The sequence below is a fragment of the Pagrus pagrus genome (assembly GCF_965226575.1).
Source record: "Pagrus pagrus genome assembly, chromosome: 9".
In the NCBI taxonomy this organism is placed as follows: domain Eukaryota; kingdom Metazoa; phylum Chordata; class Actinopteri; order Spariformes; family Sparidae; genus Pagrus; species Pagrus pagrus.
The window spans coordinates 19,098,469-19,113,265 of NC_140193.1; the positions used below are offsets into that span (position 1 = coordinate 19,098,469).

General features: G+C 40.1%; 1 protein-coding gene across 2 annotated transcripts in view; it reads right to left on the reverse strand.

Moving 5' to 3' along the window:
* tbl1x (transducin beta like 1 X-linked) overlaps positions 1-10,470 on the reverse strand; it is a 27,618-nt gene extending 17,148 nt beyond the window's left edge. The window contains exons 1-2 of one of the 2 annotated variants that reach the window (XM_084362971.1): positions 9,681-10,470; positions 35-137 (exon numbers count right to left, since the gene is read on the reverse strand). The gene's annotated coding sequence lies outside the window, so the exon portion shown is untranslated. The remainder of the gene's footprint in view (positions 1-34; positions 138-9,680) is intronic. The other variant, XM_084362970.1, reaches the window with a different exon arrangement.
* Between the last annotated feature and the right edge of the window lie 4,327 nt (positions 10,471-14,797).

Below are 14,797 nucleotides of genomic sequence, written 5' to 3' on the forward strand. Positions count from 1 at the left end.
ACACCCGGGACCCCATTTTCTCCTGAACAGTCACCTCCTGACAGATGTGCAAACAAGACCTGGAAACAGCAGCCATTTTCTCTTGAACTGCTCTGCTGAGTAAAACCCGCCTTTGAAGCTTCTGGTTGGGCTGCAGTCTTGAGGGGGGAGGGGAGTGAGACAGAAAGAGAGAGAGAGACAGAAAGAGAGAGAGAGAGAGAGTGAGTGGGGGAGGGGAATCAGAGAGGGGGGGATGGTGGAATGGAAGCAGGGTGATAAATAATGATCTCCACACAGGTAATCACAACAACCATTTGTGCATTATTCTTTGCCTCTCCCAATGAGTCACTTAGCGACAGCCGATGTAGGTCGGCAAAACGGTGGGGGATGGGATCCTTCAGTCTCCAGGGGAAACACTTCTCCCACGCTTCCTATGGGTGGCAACACTTTAATGTTTATCAGGGGTGGCCAACCGTGTGCCACGAGAGACAACAGTCTGCAGAAAGACTCTACCCACTGATTAACACAGCTTTAAGTACAGGGGGAGAAGTCGTACATGAAATTTCCTGCGGAGGTGATCAGTTGGAATGAAAACCAGTAGACTAGGAACTCTGTGTGCACACACATGTACATGGTTGGCCACCCCTGCAAACAGTAGGCCTAAGCTACTGGTTCTTTCAGCAGTCAACAATGACAAAGGTCATCGGGGTAACAGATTAGTGCAACAACAGCCACTGACACTGCAAACATACCCCAATGTTATGATTCACACAAATTACAATGGGTCAAATCTTTTATAGATCTGTGCCATGTGAGCCTTATGTGTGTATTTTTCTCTTTCAGTAGAGAATACCACATTCACAGGCACCAGCATCAAGTATATAGTCTCTGTGGGAAATGAATGGGGGGGATGGTGACGGACAGCATGGATCACTGAAAGGATTCATCATAATGGCTTCTAATAAGGAGTGTCAGGACCGAAGATCCACCCTCATGCTGAAGCCATTAGCATCAAATAAAAATGACAACTCCCACTTGCCTGTTGGTGTCATTTAGTATTCTTTGTAGAAACCAAAGAATATCTGTCGTCTAACACTGTTCAAAGAAGAGAACTCCTGGGTTCCTATTGATGTGGACAACACATTTCATAAATAAAGAAACAGAACATCCCAAAGAACTATATTGACGCAATAAGTACTGAGACAAAAGAACCATTGTCAAAGAGTAGAAAAAGTTAAATCATTATAATCTTTAACAGAAAACCACAAAGAGGGGGACAAAAAGACAGATCATAACGTGCAGCAGCTCACTTCTTTATGCAAAACGAACTACACTAAAAATTTGTTTAAATGAGACGTTTAATATCGCTGGTCCCTCTGGGGGTTTTACACAATAGTTGACCAGAACCACTCCTTTGCAGACAAATTGTTCATCTGAGATTTAAGGATGGTGCGCTAATAAGTGGCATCATGATGATGCATCATAGCTGGCTAATGACGGCTTCTAACAAAACAAGATGGAAATTATTTTATTTCTGTTGAACAAAGGATTTTCTACATTATGCCATGTTATTTCAGGTATTTAGATAAGAAAAGCTATCCCTGCTTGAAAGCAATCAGTTGTTATCCAATATCCAAAGCTCAGGCGAGCTTGGGGTTTGGTCCAATCAGATTGCAGTACATTTTAAACAGCCTCCCATACCCAAACCAGGACGCCTCTATTTCACCTACCCCCAGGTTTGTCCCACCTACATTAGTTAACCCTTTACTGGTTGAGACTTCTTTCACAAACACTGGTTATTTTTATTGGGTGAAAAAAATATGATAAATCTCCTGCAATTAACAAACTACTTTATGGAATTAGTCAAATGCAGACACTTCTAAAATGCAGCAGTTGTGAATCCTAGCTCCTTTGCTCACTCCAACACCACAGAATTTAACTGCTGTGCAGTGTTGAAGCGATTCATTATTAATTCAATATGAGCTTGTCTTCCTGGATAGTATTTTTATCCTGTACCTGTAGCAACATGCACACTATATTGATATCACTAAAAGTTTTGGCGTGAACACCCTTTAAAGAGGTAGTTTTAGTTGCCTAAAAAAAAAAAACACACACCAAAGACTTAGCAAAAAAAAAGGATCAAAATAAATGCAGCAGAACCACAGTTATTCTTTCTTCTTTCACAAACTGGCATTTATATAACCCACAATGCAGTACGAATGGAGATTCAGTTCATTATGGTAGTAGCGGCTAATGCAAACTCGAAACAGAGATGAGGTACGGCCTACAGATGACTGGTAAACTTATTTCTTTTTCTCTCCAGAACCCCAGATTTTCAGCCCCAAACAATGCTGACTCAAATGACACAAGTCAAAGCAATTTACGCACATTTTTAATTTATTTAAGAATACTGATCCCCCTCTGGAGCCACAGAGGGCTTTGAAAAAAAAATTATTTTTATTTTTAGATATGCAGTAAGACTCCCCATGACCTGTAAACTAGAGGAAGTTCCTCTTCAAAGCCAAATTAATCATAGATTCAGCAGATCAGAACTCACTCGCTTGTTGTTCTTGGTCACATCAGCCATTTTGGCAGAGACAGATGACCCATTTTGTCATGCAAGTATGTGGACTTGTTGCATTGATCTCAAAGTCTTGCCGGCCTTGGTTAAAAACGATATAGCACAGGAAATGGGGGAAAAAAAATCTGATTATGGACTGGCTGCATGTGAAGACAGCTTTTACAATAAGCAGGTTATTGCAGGGCACGTCAACACGTTGATTTTCCTGTATTAATCTGGTTTCTCCAAATAACCTGGTTTCGTATGTGCATGCAAGCAGACAAGGACCCGTCGCCGTAGGGCATGCATGTGTATATGGCTGTGTGGGGGTGGGTGGTAAGTAAATACATGGTGTAGAGGAGATAGTGGGACACAGAAAGCTCTGTTGATGCTCAGTACAGCACACATACATGCAGAATAAAATCTCCTTTTCCAAATGCTCTTTAAAATATAAAAAGGTGAAGAGAATGTAACATTCTACTTAGACAATAAATAACATGCCTTGATTCAATACTCTGACCTTTCATTCATATCACTCCTTGTATAGATATTAATTAATGACAGTTGTAGTATCGCTCCATTTTAACACATCAAGACACTGACTAAACAACTGAACACATCTTTTTTTATATAATACAATTCATTGTGCAACAACAACATGTTTGTAAAATGTAGTGGCTTCAAATCTAGGCCAGTGCATACTTTGTACTTTTATGTTGCATGATATGAGAAAGAGCCACGTGTTCCTGTGTATTACATCAGAAGTCAAGATTAAAGATCTGTACATTTGAAAAAAAACAACAACAAGTGTATAGTGGAGAGAACATTCGGCAGTCTTCTCCAAGCTGTGTTGACATTGTAAATGTGACCAATGTCTCCACCGAGTTCTCCACAGGAACCGAAACTATTACTTATCTTTATGGGAATGTACAGTATGTCTTAACTAGCTTTTACGTAAGCACTCTTTCACAAAGAGCGGAAAAAAATGTAGGATTTTACATGTTATTTGGTACAGTAAATGTATATTTCTACAGTCATTCACTAGTCGGAAAGATTTGTGTGTCCTTGACACTGTAACCGTCGACATAGAGGTCTCAGCCTGGCCATTCTTTTTTTCAGCGAGACGAGGATTGCACAAATAAGCTGTAAACACACAGTGTGGGCAATACAAGTGTTGCCATGGTGACCAGAGGATCTTGCTTCTCTGTCAACAGCTGCTCATGCCACCCTAAATACCCCCCACTCTCCTTGAGCTTTCCTTCCATCTGACATCAGGGTCAAACAAACAAGGCAGGCAAGTGAACTGAAACACTGATCTTCATTCTCAGCCGTTACTCGGATGTTTCCTTACCTAGCATTTACACAGTACGACACTAATACCACACACAGGAGATTTGCCTTTGTAACGTGTGTGTGTGTGTCCTCACACAGCGCTCATCCTATTAAGCAAGTGTCACACACGGAATACAAGTTTGAAAACGTTTCCAAATGTTAGTGTCGTATAACTAGAGAGAACTCAAGAGTGCATACACCTCTGGTAAAGCCACACAGCAACCCCTCTTTGTTATTTTAGTAACGGAAGTACATTCCCTTCTTTCTTGGTCAAATTGTACTGAAACATGTTTTTTAGTGCATCTTAAAAACATGTTACAAGTCACTAGACCAAAAATAGTCTCCTTGGAAAGCAATGAATACACCATTTATTTCTATTAATAAAATCTGATCTTGTAATATTTCACAAGGTCCTGCTGAAGGAAGACTGCATGTTTGATTACAAGAAATCCTGTGTAATTAAAAGCAACCATCAGTGTTTAAAACTGTGTATTTACAGTATCTGTCTTTTGGCGTACACCCATGTTTACAATTGGTAGGCCCAGACTGTGGTTTGACGTTGAAAGGTGTAGAAAATTACAAAACCATGCAGCAAACATGAAACTTTCACTGGCGTTCTACAGATGGTCGTTTCGTTTCCGTGGCAGTACGCTCAAAGCCACAATTCAGTTATCCTGAAACTATGAATGTACATCAATAACAGAACTCATCTGAACAATGCTGTCCATGTCTTTTGAAAGAAATTTACTGACTACCACACGTGTTAGGCGGCCCATCTAATGTCAGTTTAGTAACATGCAATGATGCTTGAAGGTGTGAAAAGAGATTCACTATCCAGGAAAACCATATAACATTTTATAGGGTTAGGGTTATGTGGATATAACCAGCCATCGGTCACGCATTTGACATCATCTTAATGCTGAAATCATGTAAATCCAATAGAATCATAAATCAGCATGAGAATTGTTCACGATAACCTATTTCAAACAAAGACATTTCAGGTTCAATTAATGCTAGAAAGGAACAGGTTCGTGTGATGTGTTGTCCAACCACGTCAGAGGCAAAAGGTGTTTATAACTCTTCTGTATGCCCACACTCAAAAGACAAGAGAAAGGCAGGCCATCATAAGGCCTTTTTATACAGAGATCCCAAAGCACTGCCATTTAGAAAAGCAATCACCATTTGGCCATTGTTGTGTTTCGTTTTTGCTAGCCGTGGACATTCTGCAAACACAAGTGAAGGCGCTGAGCATTGTAGGCAACATGACGCAAACACTGGTTTCGTGTGAGCCAAGTGTTGTGCGATCAGAAAGGAAACAGAATCGGTTCCTGTTAAATCCTGTTAAAAACAGCAACATTCAAAACCATTCTCACCTTAAACAGGCAGTGTAAAAGAGGCTGTAAAGAGGGATGAGATGTGATTAACATTTAAATATGGCGATAGTCTCCAGGAAGGCATACATAGAGTTGTACACATGCAAAGTAGAACAGTTGAGTAATGACTGAAAAAGGAAAGATTAAGAGGAAGCGTGTTTACTTTCTCACCTCTGCACACCTGGCCAATCACTGTATGAAGTAAATAAGACTCTCATATTGGCCTCAGAAGTTTTTGGATGCAAATTTAAGCATCCATTAAATCTGGTTATTATAGTTGTGACGATTACATACACTAAAAGTACATTTTACAGTTGAAAAATGAACATGTCAGTGCTCTCCAGTGACCAATCAATGTAACAACCACACTCGGAACTATATCTGTACTGAAATGTTCTGTTTTGTCGCGGTCAACATATACATCGGAGCAATATGTCTTTTATAAGCAAATATCAGTAAATATAATATGGAGTGCATCATCCACCAAGCAATGTAATAGATTCCATGTCTGCAATGGTGTTTTATCACCAAATCACTTAACCCCAACATAAACTATATAGAAGAAATGTTCCAACAATTACTCTCGCATTGTTTCAATATAAATGCTATAATATTTACAGAAGCATCATAACAAGAAATCAAGGGATGTTTCCGCTCTACAGAGTTTCTAAGAGTAGGAGGAGCTCTATTAGTCTCCCCCAGTCCTGAAAGTCCCATTCATTTTCTCTAAAGACAATGTTAGGCAACTGGCAGATGGAGAACCTCCATGGCCTGTATGCATATGAAACCCTTCTGATTTAATCATCAGCACAAAAGATGAACAACTGCATTGCCAAGTGCTGAATCAGAAGGTGGTGAAAAGACAGACTACGTGGAAAAAAGTAATATTCCTTTTAGTAAAGAAGTGTCTCACTCTGACATGCATGTGCTTGCACAACTTCCTCAACAGTCATCCACCAGCAAGCCTAGTAATAGCGCTAGTTAAAGATTATAGGCCTTCTTCAGAACACACTACACTCGTATGATGGAAACACAGCTCCAAGTATTTTCTACATTACTCGCCAACATTAAGGAATTAGATTGTTTGTGCTCACAGACTGACCTTGGAAAAATTGTATCTATTAACTGGACATATCCTCACACAGACCAGTGTGCACTAAAGTAAACACGTGCCATTAACAATTCATGTCAAGTCATTAAAGGACACTGAATCATTGGCTATGACGTGTTCCGACACAATAGAAATACAAACCGATTAGCTGCTAGACATTGCAACGGTTAAACATTTAACACACCCTTAAAGGCATGTGGTTTCCTCCCACTCGCTTTAATTTAAATACACACAAGGACAGAGTCAGGGCACAACAGACATGAGCTCACGCAACGATAAACAAATCCAAAATAAATCCAAATAAATAACCATAACCTTGAACTAGCCAGTACTTGTATGGGTGTTATTTCAGAGTAACCACTGGTCTGCCAGTTGGCTGGTGGCCCATGCACACTGTATGTCTCTTTTGGAGGGAGAGAATGGCTCACCTCCCCCCCTGGCCTATCATAAATAAATACTGCTACAGAAATATTTGGACAGCCCGATACAGAGCTCTACAGCACCACAAGGCTGACATGGGCTTTCTCAGGGACTTCCTTGCCCTACTTATGAGCAGAGGATACATTTCTCTTTTGAGCACACAGTCAATGTACCTTGGATTCGCTATTGTCTCTTCTTTGCCTCGGTTCGCTGAGTACTTAGAAGTGAACAATTTATCAAAAATGTATTTAGAGAAAAATGAGGACCGACTACAACCTATTAAATACATGAATAATGATTCTTCACATACTGTACCATCAACTTTTTCAGTCCCCTGACTGCATACAGCACTGAAACCACAGACAATAAGTCTCATTTCAAATCCTGTCACTGAACAAGAGGCAGTCAGACAATAACCTGTAGGCCAGCAACATTATTCATTTATGTGGTTTGAGGCCTATATACAAAAGGTAACTGTGTCCACCTACTGAAACACCAAATGAACCAAATGTTAACCAGAAATGATTCAAAGTCGATGAAGCAATGAGAAACCTTACTCTGAAACTGCTAGAGCGTGGGAAATAGTAATGAGGCACTAAGACACTGACACTAACATATTTAGTGTTCAATAAATGGCAAAGTTAAAGTGGTCTCAAACATGCAGTTAAGACATAATAAAACCCCTATTGTTCTTTAAATAGGTGGCACTAAACCTGTTTTTGTAAGCACTACAATTAGGGGTGACTGCAAGTGCATGACCCTGGTAACAAGACAGGTAAACACTAACAGGGCAAGTCAATATGATTGAAATCCATATATTCAGAACGTTTTACAAACATTTTTAGGGAAATTTAAGCAAAATCACATATGATGTAATAATGCACTGTGTCCTACTTTTATGCTCGACGTCAGACAAAACTCTTTAAATAAAGTGTTAGCTTTAATCTAGTTTGCTCAGCATTGTTAATATTTACAACAGATTTTGTAAAACAATATAACAATACATGATTGGAAAGTCACTTGGGAACATTGAGAAAACATGATGTACTCAAGCTATAATGATCTGTTCAAATTCATAATCATCAATGTGGGTGACAAAATAATATTGGCTCGTATCTTCATTTACTACATTTTCAGGAATACAAAGTTGTGTCTTTAACTGATGATGCTCTTGTTCAGAGTCAATGATGTTTTACACCAGCCACATTTTGGCCCTCTTTACTAATGCACTATGGAGTGGTTGTTTGTAGCCCGCCACTCATCATCCTGGATTTTCCAGCTATTGCTCTTAGGATTTGTTTGGCATCTGCCGCTCATTGCTTGAAAAACAAAGCCGGGAAGACAAAATTATCTAGAAGAAGAAGAGGAAGCTACTGTTCATCGCTGAATAAAGATGAAGCCAATCTGACGTCAACACAACCCGTTTGTAGGAAATTGGGCGCACGGTTGAGATGGTCCATTTCGGACGAGCCCCAACATAATTTGCCGCGTTTAAGCTGGTGATGGAAATACATCAGGAAATAAGTAAACACAGAATGGTGTCTCTTGTCGCTGCCGAAAGTGCCGATGGAAAAACCGAACAGGGGAGGTTAAAATGTCCCTAGCTGTACGGAGCAGAATTTGACAACATAATTTAGGAAGATTTACACGTTGATTACTTATTACTGCCCTGCCCATACACACCCATTCTTTCTTTAAATGTAAATCCAATGAACATAATGGTTATGGCATTGGAGATGAAAAGGTGTCAGCAACAGCTAAATTAAATCAAGCACAGTCAGCATCTTCTCACCAAGGCAACTTCTTTGTTAAAATGCCTCCATCTGATTCCAGTAGCTGAAAAACACTGACTGATACTCTGAGTATACAACAAACAGCAGCTACTAGGTCAACAAGAAAATGGGGGCATCAATTATTGGGCCATTGAAGTAATATCAGGTTAAGACAGCATTCAAACAGCAGTGTGTTTTAGGTGTTATTTCCACCCTGATCCCTCTCGTGTCTTTCTCTAATGGAGATAATGAACACTTTGATGTTCAGAGGTGAGGCGAGACGTCTCAACTGTGTCTGTACACGCTCTATCCCATTATTCCATAAACTACAGAGAACAGTCAGGACTAGTAGCCTGGAAATACAATTAATATATAGGTCATATAACATTTCTTAATCTCCTCATGAAAGTAAACTGGTTTTATTAAGTGACCTGTGGACATGTGGGATCCCAGGTCCTCTAGCTTCATATTTAAAGGGTTTCTTTTGATATATGATGATGCCTCTGTAATGTTTTAAGTAAACTACAGCTGACAGAGTGAGGAAACAGCTTATTAATGTAGCTGTACAGTAACATGAACTGTCCCTTGGACACTAGTGGCTAGTACAGTTGAGTGTCTCCCCCCTCCACTCATGTGCCTCCTAAGTCTGCATGGCATTATAAATATATCATTCATGAACATAATGACTGGAAATGCACATGTGTAAATTGATGTGGTTGAGGTTTTTCTTTTGTGCCATTAAGGGCACAATGGATATCCTAATAACTCATCAAAACGGGACAACCTTCAACCTGTAAAACTTATTAGTAATATTTCTTAAGTTGTCCACAGCTCAGCCACTAAGGTATGGTGCGAGTGTGAGACGAAAACATCCGAAAAGTAGGTTGTTGGGCTAACTAACGCCGACAAGAGAGGAAACTGAAAGACACAAGCAGGAATTTCAACACACGTGTGGAGTCAGGGGGGTGACTGAGCTGTGTGTGCCGGCAACCTCATAATCAACGCCATAATCACCAATTTCTGAAAGTCATTATCCTCTTCGCACATAACCCACACACAAACACAGAAGCGAGCCTGAACGCAGCGCAGCACCAGAGCCACGCCACTCGCACTTTTTCCCCCCTCTGCCTTACCTTTTATTGTGAGAGTGAACTCGTGGTGTCCGCCGCCGCCACCTCTTCCTCTTCCACAAGGAGAAAACCTCCAACTTCAGCAAGCTAGCTGCGACTTTCCTCCCATTTTGCTTCTCGTCATATTTCAAGTTCCGACCGCTGCCTCGTATGACTCACTGTCGGCCAATTTTCTAGTGGGCTAACGAAGCGTTATTCGGGGCTCAGGCGCACTCACAACTGGGCGGTAAAGTTGGAGGAAGAAAAAAAAAATAGACACCCGAGTTTCTGTGGGCTGAGGCTGCAGGCTACTCTGTGGAGTTTCACCGTTCACTGAGAACAGTAACATAAAGAGACAGCAGCAGGCGCTGATCGGCAGCGGGAGAGAGACCTACACACAGAATGGGAGAGAGAGTGTGTGGAGGTGGGGGCGGGGGGGGTGAAGTGAAGGCTAGCTGACCTTAAACCTGAATAATGGAAACACGACAAGTCAATTAATAAGATCATTAATAGTTTGATATCTTGTGTTGCCTCACACGCTGGATTATAAACCAAAAATAACCGTTCACAAACACAAATTCACTGTTTTCACGTCAACATACATCTTTCCTGTCGTCACAAGACTGCGTCTATGTGCCGTTACTACAAAGCCGCTGTATGTATGTTTGCCGTAGCTTCAACGTGTGTGCCTAACATGGGAGCGCACATTTGGCTCGGATTTGACCCGACATACACGTATAGTCGCGCAACATGTACCCTCAACGTGGCACGCAGTCGAAAACCCGCGCTAAAGTGAGTTGTACCGCTGATATTTAGTGTTTAGTAGCAGCGCCGGGCTGAGCCTCGCAGGCTACAGTGGAGCATGTCGCCTCTCTGGCCTCGGAGCTGCTTCCCCTCCCCCCACACGCCACTATTTTTCGCCTGCCTGGTCACGCAGCGGTTGATTAATTCTCCTTTCGCCTTGCTCAGTCATTCAGATTTGGAAAGTAAATAACAAGTTGACATCATTACGGCTCTACACTGGTGTGACACATTCCTCCGGTTACCGTACACACGGCAGTACGCGCGCACGGCACATTTGCCTGCAAAAGCCACCACAGCAACAGCTCCCAGCTTCTGTTCAGGAGGCACTGCGCTGCGTGCTTTATGCCGCGTAGCCATGATGGGGGGGGGGGGGGGGAATATGCGAGCATGTAATGTTGCATGCAATTATGTGATGCATAATATCTGATTGTAAGGTTGTGTCCCTCTTTTTGCTTAAAGGTGCACTATGTAGTTTTGGGGAAGACATTTCAATTAGAAGAGAAAGATCTTCATTGACTGATTTTTTTTATTTTTTATGCCTGAACAGACTAAATAAACAAACTCTCTTTGGTTCATGACTAAATAAACTGAATAAACAAACAGACCTCAGTAGATGACCGTCAGCTCTCCCCCTATGTGGAGAAAACGGTACTGACAGCAGGCACACCTAAATAAAAATATGTCAATTTAAGTGTACTGTAGGTTTTGAACATTGTTGGCGCTTTGCGTTTCCGTCAAACAGTCCTTTCCTTTGGCACTACATTCCCTCAACCATATAACGTTCGTATTCCTACGCGCAAGCGCAGCTGTGTCTGCACCACGCTGTAACACATGGCTGTCTGGTGGCAATGTAAAGCACCAGAAATTTTCCAAATACACACTTAAACAGATTGTGAGTCAAAACTCTGAGTTTAAATTTATTTTCCAAAAACTACATAGTGCCCCTTTAACAAGGGAGAGAGTGAATATTTGTCAGTCAAAAAATAAGCACATGTGACGTGTATTTCAATTACTACTTTTGGTATTTTTAGACTCAGAATGCTTAATTTGGACCATTTCAGTCAGGGTTGTAAATATAGACAGTGCAGGCAGTGTGGTTGCACTGGGGCCCATGGGGTAGGGAGGCCCATATAGAAACGGCCCTTGTGTGAGATTCACATTGCCACCTCAGAAATATGCCCATATTAAAAAAGAACACACATCATTAAATTATAATCGGCGGCATTAGATATATATATGCCCATTTGCTGGAAGTCCACATTGTATATAAATACAACATATAAATATCTACGACCATACTTAAATACAAGTGCACTAGGGCCCATTATGTGCACTGGGACCTGTCATGACTATCTTATGCCACTGCTTTCAAGCTAACACAGTCAAAAAAATATGCATTCAGTATAGATATTTTCCTAGCAGTGTGAATACTGCTTTGAAACAGTGTTCAAACCTTCTTATTGAGAAATTACATTTATATAAAAATGATTAAACAGTTATCATACTTGATAAAGTATAAAAAGAAAAAAAGAAGTTTTAGAGACTTACTTTTATTCTCTGATTTTAATGAGGGGGGCTTGTGTCAGAGACTTGGACTCATGTCTTTAGTATTCCTAAAATAATGGCTAAAGCCCTGATTATAAACCTAATGTTCACAATACGTTTTGTGAAAATGAAAACCTGAAACATTATCCTCCCGGAAAACAACCTAAAAAGAAAGGCCATCATTTTCAATACATCACAGCGAAACATAGAAAAAGCGGTAATTGTGGGACTAAAATGAAAACACTATCTCATATACCAAGGGAGATAAGAGGTATTTGAAGATGTGATGAGGTCTTTGAGGTCAATAATGAATAGCACAGCTAGGAAAGTCCCTGTTGGAATATGACAGGGTTATTACAGCGATTTTTCATTTTAGGAAGTGAGTTAACAGCTGATAAACTCTCTCCCTGGACAAAGGATCTCACTCTTGTGTATATCTCCAGCCATGGTCATTATCTAATTCTTCCTCTGGCTGTTATGTCTTTATAGGTCACAGGTACAGTTTATGACTACGCTACTGCGTGCTTTACTGGCTGGTAGTGTTGATATTAAAGCTAGGGTTGGTAAGTTATGCTAAGCGTTTTTGTTATACGTGTAGCAAATGTCTTAACGTTCAGCAATCTTTGAATCAAATGCTGCCCAGCTTGACAGTGGTGAGTACGAACAATAGCCACGCTCATTGTTTACATTCATCATGATAGTGTTTGGTGTTTTCTTCGTGTGAGACATGAGAACGTTGTTGGTTTTGGTCTGTTTATTTTCATTTTGATGACAATGAGAAAAAATCGTCACAGAAGGCAGTTAAATTTAGGAATTCAAGCTACTTCAGCTGTTACATTCTGAATGAGAGAAGAAAAAAAACCACACATGGTTCACAGAGGACATGCAAATGTCAGCCAGTCTCCGATGTGCAGATGTTATAGGACCATATACTACAAAGAGAGTTCTGTCAGAGCTATTTTCTGGAGGAACCATATTTGATGAGAGCATATAAATGGATATATTACCTCAGCTCTCCAGCCTGCCAAAAAACAGTGTCAGAGCCCTTTGTTGACAGTAAATTGTTCTACAAAGTTCAGGGAGGAAGTGAGACATCTCATTTCCAGAAAATGACAAATTAGTAATTTTCTTCATTCATGCATCCGGCCCCGTATGCAAATGTGACCAATCTACATTTTACTGTTTGTTCCTCAATCAGTACTTTGCCTGTCATCTCATAAGGTTCTTCCCCATAATTCCCGGGTTTGATGGTGATAATTTACATTTTTTATATACTAAAGTTTCATGATCTTATGTATTGAACACATTTCTGAAGTTGTGCCATTAAAGGCAGTGTAAAGGGTACTCAAGATTAATTACAATTTTGTTGGAATGCTGTACTGTGTCAGTGCTGCATTCTTACTTTGATGTGGTAGTGTGCATATGATATGGTGTTCATAATGACCTTTAGAACGTACCCTTGTTAAACACATTTGCAGTGTTTGCAACAACTTATTCATGAAGTGACTATTGCAACACAAGATGAGTAATAAGCAACTGAATACCAATTAGCAGTTTGTCTCCTCTAAAGGATGTCTGAGAGTCACCACTTGAGAAACTGTCATTGTCTCTCAAGCATGGTGAAACTGTCTAAGTGACAAGAAAGTATGATTACTTCCTCGGCAACACTGAAAAACACAAGACATGTCCTTAACAACAATACAAATCACGGGCCACAGAATTAGCATCTAGTTGAATAACCAGTGGAGAATTTCATATGATAGTTTAGCATTTCTTTTAATTTGTCCATTCCTTGTAAGTTGGGTTTAAAGGTGCAAGCAACATGTAAGCCTTTGGCCACTTGTTGAATTCATACTTAAAACAAATGGGGGGCAGCATATCACCAGAGTAACTGCTAACTGCTGCCATCTGTTGCTACAATCAGCTAGTTAGCTCAGTTGTAGTTGGAGCACCGATGAAGTGCTTTGCAACACAATACATCATAATCACAAAAGTGTTATTCCTTCACACTCTGTTGATAAATGTATAATTTTTTTGTTGTCTGTTTTCAACCGAAATTCTTACATACTGCATCTTAAGATGTGAAATTATATTTTGATTGGAAATGAAACATGTTTTAAGAATACTTAGCCTTCAAGTATTTAGTATCTCATTGTTTCAGTAAGTAGTCAAAGCTTGTGACAGTAAGGAGTTTGAGAAATAAAAATTGAGCATTTAAGTAAAAGATTTACTTCATAGCTCAGTGTTATCGTCACAAATATTGCCTGATGAACAGACTGTAATGTACTGCAGCTTATCCCACCATCTGGACTGACTATCACTCACATGTGTGATACCTGAATTTCTTTAATTAATTCGAATGCTTCACTCGTTATGAGAATTCCACTGTTAGACAGTTTCAAAAGATTCAAAGGTTTTATTGTTGTGTGCAGATATATGTTATCAATGCGCTGAGATGCTAAGTTCCCTATGTCTCTACCTAATGCCATCAGTCAAACTTTTAAAAACATAGTAGAGACATATAAAAGAAGAAATATAAAATTTCCCATTCATATCCACTATCCACCACTCGTGTACATTCATACATACTGAGTTAGACAATTGCAAAAAACAGTATAAAATTCTGTGCAAAATGAAGAGGTGTAAATATTGTTCAGTTGTATGTATCTTAGAAAACAACTATCAAGGTATTAGAAGTCCTTGATCTCATCCCAACCCGGTCACATTCGACCGCAAACTGATGAGCTTATGGTCCGATAAAGCAAGAAGGACAACATCATCTGCAAACAGTA